Source organism: Vombatus ursinus, unplaced genomic scaffold (assembly GCF_900497805.2).
Source record: "Vombatus ursinus unplaced genomic scaffold, bare-nosed wombat genome assembly UNPS02014770.1, whole genome shotgun sequence".
Taxonomy (NCBI): Eukaryota; Metazoa; Chordata; class Mammalia; order Diprotodontia; family Vombatidae; genus Vombatus; species Vombatus ursinus.
The window spans coordinates 11,285,169-11,299,353 of NW_020954548.1; positions in this window are offsets into that span (position 1 = coordinate 11,285,169).

Here is a 14,185-nt window from a genome sequence, read left to right on the forward strand (position 1 = left end):
ATATATATATATTTACTTTGGGAGACCTGTTGGCTATACTAAACAATCTAGTCTTATATAGATTGGGCAAACATTTTGTAGACCAGTGTTTTTCAAACATTTACACATTTTAAAATTTTTGACAACATGCAGAAAACTTGACCCTAGAAGTAGAGAGTGTCATGGTACCAATCTACAGAATTTGCTCTCATAGAACTACATTATGAAAATTACTATTTAAACATTGCTCTCCCCCAATCCTTGTCTTGTCTCCTAGTCACTACTAAAACCAGATACAGATACAACTCCTCTGTGGTCTAGGACTCAGGAGCCAATCTGTTCTCCAGGTGGTTGACAATGGATCTTTGAGTCTAGAAATTTAGGCTAATCTCAGAGTACACTGAGCAGAGATCTTTCTAATGACTCATGGAATCTCAGAATTACAAAGGACATCTAAATTCAATATCCTATACTCTGTAGGAACTCCGTCTATAGCATCCCAGGGTGATTATCATACAGCTTCTGCTTAAAAATTTCCAGTGAGAGAGAACAAGATTATGGTCACTATCGCCTATTCAATTTTTGACAGCTCTAATCATTTGAAAGTTCCTCCTTCCATTAAGTAGAAATTTGGCTCTCTACAACTTCTACTAATTGATCCTAATTTTGTCTTCTCAGGATGCTCAGAATAAATCTAATTTCACTTTTGGATGATACCCCTTCAAACATTTGAAACAGCAGTAATGGTCTTTCCGATTACTCCTGCCAAAATTTCTCTCTTCTAGGTTTAATACTTCAAGTTCCTTCTACCATTCTTCACATAACATACAAGAAACATCATGACACAGTGGAAAGAATACTAGATTTGGACAAAGGATCTTGTTTTAAGTTTTGTTTGGGGTTACATAAGAGTAGTCCAACATCGGGCGTGTTAGTTCACATCTCTGGACCTTAGTATCTATCTTTCTCTTTAAAATAAAGAGATCAGACTAAATGATCTCCAAGATTCTTTCTACCATTAAATACAATATCTTTAAGTTTCTCATCCACTTTGATTGTTCTTCTCTGAATATACTCAAATGTGACATTGCTCCTCTCACAATTCAGGCCTTCAGAAGTGGTATGATAAGTATAGAGTAAGGCACTATCATCTACCTTTAAATAGTCACTCTGCTTTTATTAATGAAGCTTAAAATAATATTAACTCTGAGGGCTGACATATCACACTGTTGAATCACAGTGAACTTATAGTCCATTGGAAACTGGAACATTTATCATCCAACCAAATATATGAATTGTTGACAAAACAATGTTACCGTAATCTGGTACTTGTTCAGGTGATATTTTCACCCCAAATGAAGTTTACAATAACAATAAACACACAAAATAAGTTAATAAATAAAATACAATAATAAATAATAAAATTAAAATAATACATATATTGTCAGGTCTGGTTCATTATTTTAGACTGTCATTATTTTTGTTAGATACTGAGTTTTTTTTTTCACCAAACATTTAAGTTATTCCCCCTTGGATTTCTGTCACCTACTCATTAAGTATGGCTCTATTCTATCAACTAAATGGTGAACAAGACCAGGCCAAGGACAAAACTGTGCAACAAGTACAGAGGAAGGTGGGAAGACAACTTATTAGGAATGTTTTAAAGGGAGTTCCTGCATTGGGTTGGAGACTGGGCTATTTGATTCTGAGACTACGATTACATAAAAACAAAAACAAAAACAAAAAACAAGAAAGATGATCCCTAGTAAGGCTACACACAATCCTTTCTATAAGGAAGATCTTTCTCTAAATCTCTGTATCACTGCAATTCATCACGTAATTCTGAGTCTAACTTTCCTACTCTGACTTCCTTATCCAGCTCCACTACTCAGAGGAGAGCTGGAAAGAGAAATATTTTAGAAGTAATTCAATTCTGAGAGGACTCAGTGGCCTAATAGCTGGAACCCGAGGTAGAAGAACACATAAGAACACCTTTACACAGCCTCACCTTCCTTCACACTGTAACACTGTCACAATAATTAGTTTATATTACATATAGGAACAACATACTGGCCCACATGGTTCTCTCTTCTTTGGGTTTAAGTGGCTTACTTTAGACAAAAAGTCATGAGTTCAATTATAATTTCTCTGAGTTAAGGACATTACTAACATTTAGGCAAAATTTGGGATTTTTGCCTAAATTACACTTAAGTATTCCTCTAGTTAACCCATAGCATTATTGTCAATGAGGCAAAATTCAGTTTAGTAGAAATACATAAATAACAAAATGGTAAATTATAGTGTCTGTGGATCAAAGGTACTTGGTGGGGAAATGTGTAAAAAGTAGTCCTTTTAATGGGGTTATACTCAGTCTAGGTTCTCTGCTCAAAGAAGCCTGTAAAGCTGATGGCCCTTCTGGATATCTCCTCTGTCTCCCACAACCCAGTCCTATCACTACCCCTTAGAGCTGTGCTCTGATATTCTCTCCTGGTCATCAATCCTACAGGACTCACATGGGAGAATGAAATTTGTCAGCCATTTGGAACAGACTTCCTTTCTGATATAATTCTCACTTTATCAAATGGCTTTCCAAGACTTATGAATGAGATTGATTAATCTGGGTATCTTATCAAGGGGAATGAGTAAATCAATCATCTCACCCCCCATATTAAAAAAAAATGTTTCTTTACAATATTATTACAAGAATTAGAGACTACAAAATGGCAAAAGGAAATGCCTGAAATTATTACAAGACCTAATTTGATCACTATTGCTATGAAAAATCTGAGATACAAAGCTAGACAAATTGCCATAGGATACAAGAGTCAGAATTCTCCCATGGGGCAAAATACATAGTAGGTTGTTTGGTGGAGAAACGACAGGTCCAGACAAAGGGCTGTAGAAAATCTGAAGGAGGAAAAACATACATTGCTAGGCTAGGAATCAGAAAAAGCATTATGGAAGACCCTTGAAGCCTTCTTGAAAGGTGATGTCTAATATTCTATACATTACTTAGAGCAATTACTTGTACAGAGCATAAGTTTAGTATATCATTATTTAATTGGCTTAAATTAACTTAGAATTTTTCATTTACAAATAGAGAGGGAAACATGAACACACCATTCTTCTTAAGTATTTGTAACCTGAATAATCTCTTTTTTTTATTTTTGACATGTGTTTTTAAAACTGGGTTACAAATTTTCTCCCTTCCTCCCTCCCCACCCACCCTCTTTGAAAAGGTAAGCATCTTGATACAGATTATAGACGTGTAGTCATGCAAAACACTTCCATAGTAGTCCTGTTGTGAAAAACTAAGTATATTTCCCTTCATCCTATCCCACCCCCCATTTATTCTATTTTCTTTTTTGACCCTGTCCCTCCTCAGAAGTGTTTGCTTTTGATTATCCCCTCCCCCAATCTGCCCTCCCTTCTATCGACCCCCTGCTCTCTTGTCCCCTTCCCCCCTTATTTTCCTGTAGGGTAAGATAGATTTCCATACCCCATTGTGTTTGTTATTCCCTTCTTAAGCCAAGTCCTCTGAGAATAAGATTCATTCGTTCCCTCTCACCTTCCCCATTTCCCCTCCACTGTAAAAGTCTTTTCTTGTCTGTTTCATGTGAGATATTTTACCTCCTTCTACTTCTCCCTTTCTCCTTCTCCCAGTATAATCCTCTCTCACCCCTTAATTTTATTTTCCAGATATCACCCCTTCATCTTCAACTCACCCTGTGCCTTCTATCTATCTATCTATCTATACATACATATAATTTTTTCCCTCACATTACCCTAATACTGACAAAGGACTCATGAGTTACAAATATTGTCTTTCCCTGCAGGAATGTAAACAGTTCAACCTTAATAAGTCTTTTATGATTTCTCTTTCCTGTTTACTTCTTCCAAGTTTCACTTGAGTCTTGTATTTGAAGGACAAATTTTCTATTCAGCTCTGGTCTTTTCCACAGGAATGCTTGAAAGTCCTCTATTTCATTGAATGATCATTTTTTATCCTGAAGGTTTATACTCAGTTTTGCTGGGTAGGCGATTGTAGGTTGTAGTCCTGTCTCCTTTGCCCTTTGGAATATCATACTCCCACCAGACCCTTAATGTAGAAGCTGCTAAATCTTGTGTTATCCTGATTGTGTTTCCATACTTGAATTGTTTCCTTCTGGCTACTTGCAATATTTTCTCCTTGACCTGGGGATTCTGGAATTTGGCTACAACATTCCTAGGAGTTTTCCTTTGGGGATCTCTTTCAGGAGGTGATCGGTGGATTCTTTCAATTTCTATTTTGCCCTCTAGTTCTAAAATATCAGGGCAGTTTTCCTTGATAATTTCTTGAAAGATGATGTCTAGGCTCTTTTTTTCATCATGGTTTTCAGATAGTACAATAATTTTTAAGTTCTCTGTCCTGAATCTATTTTCCAGGTCAGTTGTTTTTCCAATAAGATATTTCACATTCTCTTCTTTTTTTTCATTCCTTTTGATTAGTGTTACAGTGCCTTGATTTCTCAAATTGTCCCTATCTTCCAATTTCTCCAGTCTAATTTTTGTGTTTTTTTAGGCAATTGGGGTTAAGTGACTTGCCCAGGGTCACACAGCTAGTAAGTGTCAACTGTTTGGTCTGAGGCTGGATTTGAACTCAGGTCCTCCTGACTTCAGGGCTGGTGCTCTATCCACTGTGACACCTGCCTGCCCCTCTCCACTCTAATTTTTAAGGAAGCATTTTCTTCAGTAAGCTTTTGGACTTCCTTTTCCATTTGGCCAATTTTGCTTTTTAGGGCATTCTTCTCCTCATTGGCTTTTTGGACCTCTTTTGCCATTTGGGTTAGGCTATTTTTTAAGGTGTTATTTTCTTCAGTATTTTTTTGGGGGGTCTCTTTTAGCATCACTCTCAGTTTTTCCTCTACTTCTCTTACTTGCTTCTCAAAATCCTTTTTGAGCTCTTCCATGGCCTGGGACCAATTCATATTTTTCTTGGAGGCTTTAGATGTAGGAGTTTTGGCTTTGTTGTCTTCTTCTGGTTGTATGTTTTGATCTTCTTTGTCACCAAAGTAAGATGTGAGGGACTGTCTGATGTTGGCAGTTGCCAGTTGGGTGCTGTGGCAAGAGTAGGGTAGAATCTGGGTATTTTGGAAGTCGAGGCAGGGGCTGTGGTAGGCGGAGTCGTGGTGAACTGGGATGGGCTGGGTACAGAGAAGCCCTGAGGCAGTGGGCAGTGCTATGTGAGATAAGCTGGGTGCAAGGAAGTAGGCGGAGCTTGTGCTCCTGAGGCAAGGGGCGGTGCCACGTGGGAGTGGCAGAGGACGGCAGAGGACGAGTTCCCTTTGCTTAGTCCCCTCCCTATATGCAACGTCAACCCCAGATGCCTCCATATTGTGACCTTCCTGACTTCCTGGGTCCCTTTGTGTAGCACTGACCCCACACACCTCCTCCCAGTATCTGAGTCTGACTTCCTAGGTCACTTACTCTGTCTATGCACTAATCCCAGATGCCTCCTTCCTGTATCCGGTCCTAGCCTCCTACATCACTCCCTCTCCCTTGGTGTGCTAAACTCAGACAGCCCCTTCCGGTATCTGACCCTACAATCATTGGCTAGTAAGTGGGCTGGGGAGGAGGGGCTAGGTAGGTATTTAGGAACGAGCGTGGTCAGATCACACTCGCTCTCTCGGCTCCCGCTCTGTTGCTCTGGCCTTGCTGCTTGGGCTTGCTGTGATGGCTTGCTGTGATGGCCTCTGAATAAAGCTCTGGTGTTGGCGTCTCCTGATGGCTCGTCTCTGTGTGTTTATCTGGCTGAGGACCGAAGACTCGAGAGTGAGTATGACTCTGGCAGCCTGCTCCTTATAGGAGGAGAGGGTCGGCATGGATGACACAGGGTTGGCGCGGCAGGTACAGTAAGATAATATAGTCTGACTCTTTTTGTGCTGCTTGCTCATGATCTCGGCCAATTACTTGAGTTATAAACTCTTTGTTAAGGTAGGAATCTGTTTCCAGTGTGGAGAATGTACTATCCCAAGCTTCAGGGATTTTGTGCAGCTGTTTTCAGAGATACTTCTAGGGACCTGTAAATTTTCAATTCTTCCAAGGTGCTATGATAAGGGGCAAGGTGTTTACTCCTTTCCTGGCCTGTGCGCTCTGGTCTAAGAGTACTCTTTTCTGTCTTGGAACTGTGAGGAGGTTTTCTTCTCCACAGCCACCACAAACTCCACCACACCAGCGCTCCTCATTGTCCCAGGGCCGTCACCCAGAACTGTGACCCAGATCCAAGCAGGGGCAAAGCAAGAGACTCATGCCTCAGCACAGTCAAAGAGATCCCTACAATTCCCCTCTGATCAGCCACTCAATTTCCCCTCAGTCTGTGGGCCAGAAGCTCAGGAGGCAGCCACGGCCCAAGTTCGGGACTTGCGGCTGAGACCTAGCTCCTTCTCTCACTGCAATCACAGACTTTTCCCACTAACCTTCCAAGTTGTCTTTGGTGTTTCTGGGTTGAGAAGTCTGGAAACCACCACAGCCACCTGTGATTCAGTCCTCTGAGGCCTGTTCTAGGTTCTCTAAGGCCTGCGTGCCCACGCTGAACTGCGCCCCTTTCCCAGCCCGGCATGATATACCTTTCAGATCAACCATCCAGGCTGTCTTTGGCTGGAAATTTGTTTCACTCTGTCTTTTTGTGGGTTCTGCTGTTTTGGAATTTGCTTAGAGCCATTTTTATAGGTATTTGGAGGGGTTTGATGGAGAGCAAGTCGCAGCTTTTTTTGTTTGTTTTTTGTTTTTTTGGCGAGGCAATTGGGGTTAAGTGACTTGCCCAGAGTCACACAGCTAGTGTTATGTGTCTGAGGCTGGATTTGAACTCAAGTCTTCCTGACTCCAGGGCTGGTGCTCTAACCACTGCTTATCCACTGTGACACCTAGCTGCCCCAAGTCACTGCTTTTACTCTGCCATCTTGCCTCTACCCCTCCTGAATAATCTTACTAATGGATTACCAAAATTACAGGGACTAATAGGGGAGAGTAACAAACACAACCCAGTGAAAGGAACTCAGAAGTGTTACATGGACCCAGCTTTACAGGGAGAGTGGGATCTGAAAGCACATTTTCAGCAATTAAAAGTACCAGAGCTAATAGTTAGAGTGCTTAAGATAATCTAATTATTGGAATCACTAACATCAAACTAATCACATCAAGTTGGCTTTATTCATTTTAAATTTTCCCTTGGATTCAAATATTAAGTTGATAATGGAATTAAATGGATTCATTTATTTCCTAATACTCATTAATACTATACTAAGTGTGGTAGAGGTAGGATTGGGCAAGATTTCACTAACTGAATATTTTTAAATGATCTCAATTGATTATCAAATAGCAATCTCATAAGATCATGTAACAGCTATATTTGGCACTATAATAAAGGTGATATACAATATGCCATATTCAGCAGGACAATCTTAAAGTTGTTTTTTTTCCTAGTTAACATAAACTGCAATGATAAAGCTCAAATGGTTTGTTTCAGCCATCACAAGCAAGAGTTTCTGGTATGTGTTTTCCATGTGCTTTTATCTAAAGGAATTTTTTTATTGGGTTATAAGTTGGGGGGTTGGTGCATCATAGGACCAATGACTGTATGTGCAAGTAGTGGCATGAAAAACCTCATCAAAGTATAAATAACTGGAAAAGGAGGTGGGGCAATCATGTAGTGAGAATGACAGACAACAGACGAATAGGCCAAGTACCAAGATATTAAGGGAACTAGAGGAAGGTCTCCAGAATGTTAAATGGATTCTCTCTATTTCTATTTCTATTTTGGAGAGATTTGAGAGGTCACGAAGATTGGAGAAAATGTCAAGTCCTCCAATTGGTTGGTTACCAATGTATTTTCTTTAGGAAATTTAGTAATGACATAACAACACACACATAAATTGAGAAGGCATAACACAGATCCCCTGAAGTATAAGTATTATGAGATAGGAATGGGAACATCCTTCCCTAAACAAACAGAAGCTATCAGGGCAAAATTGAAACTAGCTCTGTGTGTGTGTGTGTGTGTGTGTGTGTGTGTGTGTGTGTATAAAATATATATATTATATATATATGCAAATATATACATATATATATGCAAAACACATTTGAATTTATTAACTATGCCATTTATATTGACATTGTTCCTCCCCCCCCCAAAAAACCAAATACATTCTTCAAAAAGCTGGGACATGGGTACATGGGTAGTAACTGTCATAACATTCTTTGAAGCTATGTGAAAGAAAAATAAAATGATGACATTTATTGCTTTCACTAAAATAATTACCCAAATTTCATATATTAAAAATTCTCTCTAACCAAATATTTGGATCAATAACCACAAACTGTGTAAACATTTTACATAAACACAAAAGTTGGGGCACCATGATGCATTCATACTTTTAGAGTCTAAATATATTAAAATTGCTGACCTCTGTTCTATTAATGTTGAATAAGAAGCAATATAATAATGATGATGAAGATCAAATCATTTTAGATGAATCTGTACATACAGCCGAAGAACAATTAACATCACAGTGACTTTAGACCCAGCGGTTGAGCTCCAGGGCAGCACAACTGCCAGGGCTCCAAAAGAATTCAAGTAATGTCATCTGTTTGTCTGCTGTAGGTCACCAAGCTAAGGAGCCTCATGGAAAATCATTGTACGGTTAGAGTGGTTCTGTAGTGGTTCTGATCTTTCCCTTAAAGATTTACCTTATATATCAGTTTTGGGGTCAAGCTAAGTGGTTCAGTGGATAGAGCAATAGGTCTGGAATCAGGAAGACTCATCTTTCCAAGTTCAAATCTGGCCTCAGACACCTACTAGCTGTGTGACCCTGGGTAAATCACTTAACCCTGTCTAACTTAGTTCCTCACCTGAAAAATGAGCTGGAGAAGGAAATGGCAAACCATTCCACTGTCTTTGCCAAGAAAACCCCAAATGGAGTCACAAAGAATCAGACACAATTGAAATGACTGAACAAGAAGTCAGGTAATTGAAAAGATATCAGAAACCTAGAACTCTGAGCTTTTAAATCGAATTTTAACCTCTATTCAACAAAAGAAAGACTTAAAATGTTGAAAATAACAATTTTATTCCACAAATAAGATACTTGTACACAATTAAGTTCTAGTACATTGTGAAAGATAATCATGTCAAATGATGAAGAAAACAAAAACTCTTTTAGATATTGAAACTCGCCCTCTGGTTGGGAACGTGATTGGAAAGACCTAACGTTTTTATCTTGAGTTAGTTATGATTTTTTTTATCCACGGAGGCCTTATGTCCCAAAACATTCCTTTTTTTCTTTTGAGATAAACATGGTCCAAGTGGTCTCTTTTTGGTCTTTTGTTAATTTGTTACAACTCAGGCCTTGAAAGAAGATAGGAAAAGAAAGACAGAGAGAGAGACAGACAGAAGAGAGAGAGAGAGTTGCATTTGACAGGAATCCCATTCACAAGGCCCATTTTCCTGAGAGAATATTTTTTCATAAGGCTACTTATATACCTGTTTAAATATTTTATTATAGATTTAAATTATATCATTTTAAACAATGAGTATATTTAAAATGCATGTGGGTCAGTAGACTTCCAGCAAATATAAACTTGTCCTAGGGAAGCTTCTTTGTAATTTCGCGTTTAAACCAAGTAAGTGTGTTTACTTTTCTCTATGCAGTGTTCCTTTTATCATACTTTCACATTTACATTAACACATATTATTTTGAATTATAGTCATCTGGGTATGTATCTAATCCCTGGTACTAGATAGTCATTCACTGAGGGGAAGAACAGTACTTTAACCATCGTGGGCACTCAGCAAGTATTCAAAATCTTTGGATTATAGGCTTGAGATTTGACAAGAACATTACACATTGTTTGGTCAGACCCTTCCTTTTCACATGTAAAAAAACTGAGGACCAGAGGGGTCAAAGTGATTTTCCCAAAATCACATAAGAGTTCAGATTCAAACTCAAGACCTCTGGTTATAAAGCTAGTACTCTTCTGAATTACTGAATGAATTCATTAGCGAATACTTTTTTAATACTGCTTTACCTAAATTAAGAAGCAACCTAGACAAATAAATTCATACAAACTAACATAACATTTCTCTATATCCCAAACCACATATAAAAAACATGCTGTCATACTTCTAAGTTCCAAATATGTTTCAATTCAATTGAATGATAAATACTTCTTAGGTCCCTATTATGTCCACAGCACTTTGTTAAGTTGTTTTTCAGTCGTGTCTGACTCCTCATGACCTCATTTGGGGTTTTCTTGGCAGAGATACTGGAGTGATTTTCCAGCTAATTTTACAGATGTGTGAACTGAGGCAAACAGGATTCAATTACTTGACCAAGGTCACAGCTAGTAAATGTCTGAGCCCAGATTTGAACTCATGAAGGTGAGTTTTCCTGATTCCAACCCCAGTGCTCTATCCACTGTGCCACCTATCACTTTATGGGGTCTCAAAAGGAACAAAATTTTGGTAAGACACAGCTTCTCCCCTCATGGAGTTTATATTATGGTGGAAGAACATAAGACATAGACAGTTACTTAGCCTCCATTTGCCTCAATTTCTTCTCCATAAATAGGGATAATAATAACACTTCTCAAGGTTATTGTGAGGATCAAATGAGGTAATATCTGTAAAGGGCTTTACAAACCTTAAAACTCTATAGAAGCTCTAGCATATACATGCTACATAGTAGTAGCAGCAACAGCAACACAGATGGGAACTAGACTACAAGGGAGTACAGGATTATAGATGGTAAGGAAACACAAGAGTCAGTTTGCATTGAGCCTCTTGCTACACTCAGGTCCGTTTCTCCAATATGCCTCTAGATTGAATTTGTAATGGAAAAGGGAGTCCCGGCCAGTGGTGACACCTCCTTCCTATTGTCCTCTCAAACTGTACTGTAAGCATCTTTCAAAGCCTTACCATACACTGACTTCAAGATATAAGAGAAATGAAAAGTAATTTCTTTTCACCCATTCTTCGTATTCCTTTAATGTTTAGCATTTGATATTCCAATATTAACTTAATACAAATGACTATTAATGCATGTGAATTTTCTGTAGGCATGTGAGAAATATTTCCCTTGAAATTAAATGATGGTCAAACCTGGAGGGTTCCTCAGCTATAGATCAAAATCCTCCACAAACCCCTGTTACATGCCATTAATTATAAAGCCATCTTCAAGAATCCCTGAAACAGTTACTGTCTGGATCCCTGTTGTACATCTTAAAGATTAACTCTACCACCTCCCAAAGACTTTATGCCAATCTTACTTGGCATTCATACATTCATTGTAATAGGTTAATAAATATGTTGTTTATTAATAAGACTATGCTATAATCTATGTAAGAATTATACTGCAATTTCTGTATTTATTTGCAGCTAACAAACTGCTTTCATACTCATTAACTTATTTGAATCTCACAACAATCTTGTCCAGTAGAAAGGGCAGGGACTATCCCCCCTACTTTTTTAATAGATAATAAAACAAACTCAGAGAGGTTATCTGACTTGTTTATGGTCACCAAGCTGGTAAATTGCAGAGCCGGGGTTAGAATTCAGTCTCCTGACCCCTGGTATTGAGCCCTTTTCACTCAATTCTCCCTTGCCTTCAAGGCTAATTCTGGGGACACAAAAGAAGTATAGGATAGAGACTGTGCTCTCAAAGATTGTACATTCTTATGAAAGAGACAAAAGCTACATATATGAAACAATTAGAAAATAATAGAAGAATGAATACAGTAATGTCTAGGTGGCACAGTGGATGGAGTGCTGGGCCTAGAGGCAGGAAGACTTGAGTTCATATCTGGCCTCAGATACTTATTAGCTGTGTGACCTTCGGCAAGTCACTAAACTCTGTTTGCCTCAGTTTTCTCATCTGTAAAACTAGCTGGAAAAGGAAATGGCAAACCATTCCAGTATCTTTGCCAAAAAAAACCCAAATGGGGTCATGAAGAGTTGGACACGACTGAAACAACTGAGCAACAACAAAGCTTTTATATGAAACTCTAAGCTTTGCAAACCACTTCACACAAATCTTATTCGATACTCAGAACAACCCTGTGAAGTAGATTCTATCACTATCCCTGGGGTAGAGAGGAGGAGTATGAGGCAAACAGAGGTTAAGTGACTTACCCTGGGTCACACAGCTAGTTAAGTATCAAGAATATTTAGAACTCTAATCTTCCTGATTCCAGGCTAGCACTTTTTTCACTACAACACCTAGCTACCCTAATATCACCAAATACCAAAGCGACATTCTGTCAAGTTTTTCATGCAACTTTTCTATTTCTTCTTCTGAAAAACAAAGTTGGTGCATATGTTTCATAGAGCTCTATTTGATTAGATGCTTCGTGGATAATGTGCAATGAAAATATCAACTCTTGTACGAAAATGGTTTTTGCTGCCTTTGGATGTTTCATGCAACCTAGTTCATCAACTCTTTAAATTCCCTTTTTTGAGTAAAATCCACAAGGTATGAGATAGGGACTAACATTTACCATCATTTCCCTGACTCAGCTTCTCCCCCTCCTCACAACATACATCATAGTAGGATCAGGCCCCTTCTCTTTTCCTTCTTTGACAGGGATTAGCTTTCTATCAAAGGAGATAAAGCTGTCTCTGGGATTTTATAGGCTCTGGCTTTCCTGACGCAGCTTCCTAATTATCTAGGGCATGAAAGCTCCCAGCTATGTGGATTCCAGGCCTCTAAGATTTAGTGGGTGGCTGAAGCCATGCAAGTCACCATACCCTGATAATTTGCTGACCAAATTCATTTCCTAAGGAGACGATGAAGATCACATATACCAAAGGTAGATGCCACTGAATCCTTGTTGAGTATCTTTGCTGTGTTACACCAAAGTAAACTTTTTTGTCAACTTATGGATCACTTCCAAATACCTCATTTCATCCCAAAATCATACCTGAATTAAGAGAGTGCTGACTTTAGAACTGCCTCCAACAAACCGTCCTTCCACTTACCTGTCAGAGAGTCACAGAATCATGGAGTTAGCTGAGATCTCAGAGAGATTATCCATTCTAACACAAAGCAATAATCCATTCCAAAATATTCCCAAGTAGCCATCCAACCTTTGCTGGCAAACAATGGAAAAACAAGAAAATGCTATTTCCTGAGGCAGCCCATTCCATTTTTCAATAGAACCAATTACTGGGAAGGATCTCTTGTTGTTGTTGTTACTATTGACACTGAGCCTAAATCTGTCTCTTTGCCATTTTTTCAACTGTTGTTTCTAGGTTAGCTCTCCCTGACCATGAAGGAGCTCAAGTATAATACTTTTTCCACATGACTGCTCTTTAAATAGTTGAAGACAGCTATCATTTTCCTTTTGAGGCTTTTCTTGTCCAAGATGGAATGGTCCATTCCTTTGAATGCTACTTCTATGGCATGATTTCAAGTAAGCCAATAGTATGTATTAAGTACCTTATATGTCCAAGGCACTGTGCTAAGTCCTGGAGACACAAAAGGCCTAAGTACCATCTCACATCCTAAGAGCACATTAGTTTTTGTGACTATTTTATCATTCCATCAATTCATAGTGAATTTAGAATCCACTAAAACTTTAAAAAAATAAACAACTATACAACCTCGTCTCCATTTCATGACATGAAGCTGATAATTTGATCAAAGATATAAAAACATCCCATTTATTTTTATTAAATTTCACTTCATTTGGCTTGGTCCTTCGAGGGTATGTGCTCCCCTAACTTTGAGTCTTTGGCAAATATGGTAAGTTCTTTCCTCTAGTATCGTTAGCAGGTGAAACCAACCTCTTCCCTATCTCAAGTCTTAAAGACAAAAGTAATTACTTTTCATAATTTCCATCCTTCCCTTTTGGGTCTAGTCTTAATATAATTTGTTTCAGGAAGAAAGTCAGAAGCAGATATAAATGGTACTTTGACCTTCACCTACTATATATAGTTTTTTTTAAATCAGTTTAGAAAACACCAAATTGAACCAAGTTTATGTTTTTACCATATGTGTGCCAGTTCTTGTTGATGTTAGTTGTGGAGAGTGCTGAATATTCTAGACTCACATACACATATACAGAATTATATTAGCAGAACTATGAAATGGTCCAAATTATCTGGGAATCAATTCGAAAGTGCTTGAAAAGAGTCACTAAATTATTCCTAATACACTGTATTACTGGGCATACA